The sequence below is a fragment of the Doryrhamphus excisus genome, linkage group LG7 (genome assembly GCF_037039965.1).
Source record: "Doryrhamphus excisus strain RoL-2023G ecotype Guam linkage group LG7, RoL_Dexc_Guam_v1.1, whole genome shotgun sequence".
NCBI classification, from domain to species: Eukaryota; Metazoa; Chordata; class Actinopteri; order Syngnathiformes; family Syngnathidae; genus Doryrhamphus; species Doryrhamphus excisus.
Genome location: NC_136363.1, coordinates 19,653,536 through 19,660,249, shown reverse-complemented (window position 1 = coordinate 19,660,249; position 6,714 = coordinate 19,653,536).

The window sequence follows — 6,714 nt, the reverse complement described above, 5'->3', positions numbered from 1 at the left end:
ATTTTATGATAATAAAGTCAAAATATTGAGAAAAAAGTCATATTCTAATGAGAAAAAAGTCACAATTTTCCAAGCATAAACTTGTAATGTCATGGAAAAAATTGTCATTTTTGTACTCCTAATATGAGAAACAAAACCAAATAAAATTCAAAAATTTGATGGAGGGGGAAAAGGTATAATATTATAAGAATAAAGGCAAAATATTATAGCAATAAAGTTGTAATTTTATAAGAAATGTACAAGAAAAAAATTTAAACATGTGGAAATTTAATAAATAAAAACAGCTGTAATTTTCTGAGAATAAAATTAAAAATAGGAATGTCCAATAATTATTGATTCTGATATTTCTTAGCCTGATATTAGCATAAAAATGCAATACAATGCGATATTTTTAAATAATGCTGTATACATATATGTGCTCTGTGATTGGCTGGCAACCAGTCCAGGGTGTAGATAGCTGGGATAGGCTCCAGCATCCCCAAGCGACCCTCGTGAGGATAAGCGGTGATAAGAAAATGAATGACTGAATTCTTGTGATCCCAAAGTGAGCGAGAGAGCGACCCGCTGAAGCGAGACCAGGAAGCCAAACGGTCATCACGGCAGTCTGGACCCGTCTGTTGACCTTCAAAATAATAGCTGCAATGGAGTGGAGACAGTTCATTACCCGTCCACAATCTCATACGTCCTCTGCCGCTAAATAGGGCCAAGAAAAAAAAGGTCACGCTCGTCTCTATTTGCTCTTTTCTTTCTGTTTGGCACGGTGGACGAGTGGGTGAAACACTCCAAACAGAGAACTGTTTACTTTATATATATATTTGGAAGTCAAGTCAAGTTTACGCAGACCTATGTATTCGGAAGTGTGACCAATCACAGCAGAGTGGGCGTGCCTGGAGGCGGGCCGTGGGTGGAATAAATGAAAATAGACCATTTGGGTCGGAAGCAGGAAATCCATGGAAACGCTGCACAAATAGGTGCAGAATCTGGAAGATCTAGACAGCTTTATATGCAATATGAGACGACACAATAGAAAGGGGTGAAAATAGGCCCCCTTTAAGCCAATAGTAGGCCTAAATTAAACATTTTCAAATATTTTATTTTATTTTATTTTATTTTATTTTATTTTATTTTATTTTATTTTTCATTCATTCATTTTCTACCTGTTATCCTCACAAGGGTCATGTGGAGAAAATAGGCCCCCCATTTTATTTTATTTTTTTAATTAAATTAAATTAAATTAAATTAAATTAAATTAAATTAAATTAAATTAAATTAAATTAAATTAAATTAAATTTTTCATTCATTCATTTTCTACCGCTTATCCTCACAAGGGTTGTGGGGGTGCGGGAACCTATCCCAGCTGTTTTCGGGCAAGCCAATGGTAGGCCTAAATTAAACATTTTATTTTATTTTATTTTATTTTATTTTATTTTATTTTATTTTATTTTATTTTATTTTATTTTATTTTATTTTATTTTATTTTCATTCATTCATTTTCTACCGCTTTTCCTCACAAGGGTCGCGGGGGTGCTGGAGCCTATCCCAGCCAATGACAGGCCTAAATTAAAATTTTCAAGCATAAAAATGTCAATTAACAATTATGCATTGAGACATTAATTACAATGTAGTATTCCACTTTGGTCACTAGGTGTCAGCGGTGCTACTGTAGTGTTAGATGTGAATGAATGACCGGCTAAACAGGGCTAAAACTCAACTCTGAACCCTGTGATGTCACTTCCTGTCCGCCTCTGACACACATTATGTCTACTATATTGAGTCACAAAAGTGTTAAGGTGACTGTAGGGGTGTTATTTCATGTCTACAGGGCTCTAATAATGTCTGTAAAACTGTATTTAGAAGGTTCGAAACAGGTTTTCTACGCTCTACAACAATTATTAATATTATTTAAGAATATTATTTCCCCCTGCCTGTATGTAAAGAATAGATGTGTGAGTTATGATTTTATGTAGCGCATAAAAAAAAGCGACTGTGCTCATTACATGTCGTCATATATATCATAATGTGTTCTCATTATACAGTAATGACACCGTGGTGTGTTTAATTGCCGTGGGAGAATTAATACATGTACTCGTATTATAGGATCTCCGCAGTGTCGGGGAAAGAAGTTGTACCTGGCGAATGTACCGATGTGAAAAAAAAAAAAAAAGTGCACGGTCCCCTGAGGAACGCCGCATTGCTCCTAAGTGCAAATCTCATTCATAAGTGATGGGACATACGGTACACATCACTTAGGCTTTTGATTGACAGCCCTGGCATATTGCTGCCGTCAGCCTCTTTTATGTAACATTTACACAAGTTTGTCGAGCAAGGAAGAAGTTTTGAGGTAGTACTTCACCTGTAAATGTGCAAATAAGTGGAAATACGCATGGATGGACAATGGCGTTGGGTTCGGATTCTGCACGCAGGATGAAGCCGTCGACAGGTGCAGCGGAGCCCTGCAAGACAATACACACGCATGGCAGTGAATGGGGCAATATTCAAATGGTGTTATGTTTACGTAGCCATTACCTACACAAACAGCAACACTCATTTGCCGAAAACGTGGCCCCCGCCATACACACACACACACACACACACACACACACACACGTAGCAGCCGTGCTTATTCATCCTACATGAGCATGTTTGCTTTGTCATGCTGCTTGGCTTCTGCAGCATGTGAGGTTGGAGAACAATAACCGGGCAAATATTAGTTTATAGTGGTTAAATGTACACACACACAAAAAAAATGAAAAAAAAATGTACACACACACACACAACATCTGACGACTGAAGCCTACAAAGGAATATGAGTTCCATGTACTACAAAGAAAGAAATGGCGGAATAAACATAAAAAAAAGACATGTTTTCAAAAGAGAAGCTAAATATTCCCACGCAAATAAACACAACAGTGTGAGACCAGCGGCCATTGCTGTAATAACAAATTCATGCAATATTTAGACTTCTTTTTCCTATCATAATAATACAGCTTTGGTTTCAGAATAATTTCTAGTGTTTATTTTATTTTATTTATTTAATTTAATTTATGTTTTATTTATTTTTTTAATTTTTATTTAATTTTATTTTATTCATTTTCTACTGTTTTACAGGTTTTCTTGTAAATTCATGCAATATTTTGACTTTATTTTCATTCATAATAACACAGCTTTGGTTTCAGAATAATTTCTAGTTTAAATTAAATTAAATTAAATTAAATTAAATTAAATTAAATTAAATTAAATTAAATTAAATTAAATTAAATTAAATTAAATTAAATTGTCTACCGTTTTACAGGTTTTCTTGTAAATTCATGAATATTTAGACTTCTTTTCCCATCATAATAACACAGCTTTGGTTTCAGAATAATTTCTAGTTTTGTTTAAATTAAATTAAATTAAATTAAATTAAATTAAATTAAATTAAATTTCTACCGTTTTACAGGTTTTCTTGTAAATTCATGAATATTTAGACTTCTTTTCCCATCATAATAACACGGTTTTGGTTTGAGAATAATTTCTAGTGTTTATTTTATTTTGTTTTGTAACATATTTTTCTGAATTATGAATTTTATTTTATTTTATTCATTTTCTATTGTTTTACAGGTTTTCTTGTAAATTCATGAATATTTAGACTTCTTTTCCCATCATAATAACACAGCTTTGGTTTCAGAATAATTTCTAGTGTTTATTTATTTTATTTTTGTTTTATTTTGTTTTTTATTTTATTTTATTTTATTCATTTTCTACCATTTTGTTTTGTTTTGTTTTGTAACATGTAACGTATTTTTCTGAATTATATTATTTGTATTATTTATAATCATTCTGATGAGTTTTTCTTGTAATATTTCACATTTATTTATGTAATATTTAAGGTTATATGTGCCCTGATATATTTTCATAAAAGATAATATATTTTGTCATGTTTATTGATTAATATATTGGCTTTATTGTCATGTTTGAGAGGTAAAGTAAAAAAATAACTGACTGACTGGGGATTGAGTAATTGCAATGTTTGACAATGCGGTGATCCCAGATGATACTAATTCCGCTGATGATACCGGCGGGAATACTTGAATAATCCTTTGTTAATGATATACCTTATCTGATAATCCAGCCTGATAAAGATTCCCCAGAAGAGAATTCCTTAATCCCACCGTCAACACGGAGGTCTTAAAGGTCATGCTTCTTTCTGTTTTCAGACATGATGGGAGAAAAAAAGCAGAATGAAGAAGGAAATTGCTTTCTTCCATGAGTGGATTCATGCTTTGATGGATGCCAATGTATACAGTGTATACAATGTATACAGTGTATACAATATATACAGTACAACGGTGTAATACGCCAGGTGGTCGCCTTTGTTCAAATGTCAGACACCCAACCCACCCTCCACTCCGGCGCAACAACAAAGTCCGGAATCACGCCACGTTCCCTTTGCTGTGGCCGTGCTTGACGAGAAGTGTCAGTGAGATTACTTGGGGTATCGAATTCCCTCGTATTTCCTCCCATTCCAAAATGGGCATGGCCCACTGCAACATAATGAAAGGGATTGGGTCGCAGGGGGACGGCGTCTTGTCTGCTGGAGGAGGGAAGAAGAAAGGAGGAAGCTTTGCAAGGCTGAGCGACACCGTCTGCAACCCTCTTCATAGAGTAAGTACTATTTTTATAAATATATATATATATATATATTAGTACTGATACATACAGTATTCATCAGGTTATATTATTAACCTTTTCTTGGAAAATGGCGCCTTTTTTCAATTTTATATATTATATAATATTATATATATATTATATTATATATATATTGAATATTTGAACTTTTGTCAATTTTTCCTAGTAATATCACCATTTTATTCTCACAATTTATATTTTTTATAATTTTTTGGATACAGTTAAAACCCCTGATACATACAGTATTCATCAGGTTATATTATTAACCTTTTCTTGGAAAATGGCGCCTTTTTTCAATTTTATATATTATATAATATTATATATATATTATATTATATATATATATAGAATATTTGAACTTTTGTAAATTTTTCCTAGTAATATCACCATTTTATTCTCACAATTTATATTTTTTATAATTTTTTGGATACAGTTAAAACCCCTGATACATACAGTATTCATCAGGTTATATTATTAACCTTTTCATGGAAAATGATGCCTTTTTTCAATTTTATATATTATATAATATTATATATATTATATTATATATATATATTGAATAATTGAACTTTTGTCAATTTTTCCTAGTAATATCACCATTTTATTCTCACAATTTATATTTTTTATAATTTTTTGGATACAGTTAAAACCCCTGATACATACAGTATTCATCAGGTTATATTATTAACCTTTTCTTGGAAAATTACGCCTTTTTTCAATTTTATATATTATATATTATTATATATATATTATATTATATATATATATATTGAATATTTGAACTTTTGTCAATTTTTCCTAGTAATATCACCATTTTATTCTCACAATTTATATTTTTTATAATTTTTTAGATACAGTTAAAAGCCCTGATACATACAGTATTCATCAGGTTATATTATTAACCTTTTCTTGGAAAATGACGCCTTTTTTCAATGTTATATATTATATAATATATATATTATATTATATATATATATTGAATATTTGAACTTTTGTCAATTTTTCCTAGTAATATCACCATTTTATTCTCACAATTTATATTTTTTATAATTTTTTGGATACAGTTAAAAGCCCTGATACATACAGTATTCATCAGGTTATATTATTAACCTTTTCTTGGAAAATGGCGCCTTTTTTCAATTTTATATATTATATATTATATATATATATAGAATATTTGAACTTTTGTCAATTTTTCCTAGTAATATCACCATTTTATTCTCACAATTTATATTTTTTATAATTTTTTGGATACAGTTAAAACCCCTGATACATACAGTATTCATCAGGTTATATTATTAACCTTTTCTTAGAAAAAGGCGCCTTTTTTCAATTTTATATATTATATAACATATATATATATTATATTATATATATATATTGAATATTTGAACTTTTGTCAATTTTTCCTAGTAATATCACCATTTTATTCTCACAATTTATATTTTTTATAATTTTTTGGATACAGTTAAAACCCCTGATACATACAGTATTCATCAGGTTATATTATTAACCTTTTCTTGGAAAATGGCGCCTTTTTTCAATTTTATATATTATATAATATTATATATATATTATATTATATATATATATTGAATATTTGAACTTTTGTCAATTTTTCCTAGTAATATCACCATTTTATTCTCACAATTTATATTTTTTATAATTTTTTGGATACAGTTAAAACCCCTGATACATACAGTATTCATCAGGTTATATTATTAACCTTTTCTTGGAAAATGACGTCTTTTTTCAATGTTATATATTATATAATATTATATATATATTATATTATATATATATATTGAATATTTGAACTTTTGTCAATTTTTCCTAGTAATATCACCATTTTATTCTCACAATTTATATTTTTTATAATTTTTTGGATACAGTTAAAACCCCTGATACATACAGTATTCATCAGGTTATATTATTAACCTTTTCTTGGAAAATGGCGCCTTTTTTCAATTTTATATATTATATAATATTATATATATTATATTATATATATATATTGAATATTTGAACTTTTGTCAATTTTTCCTA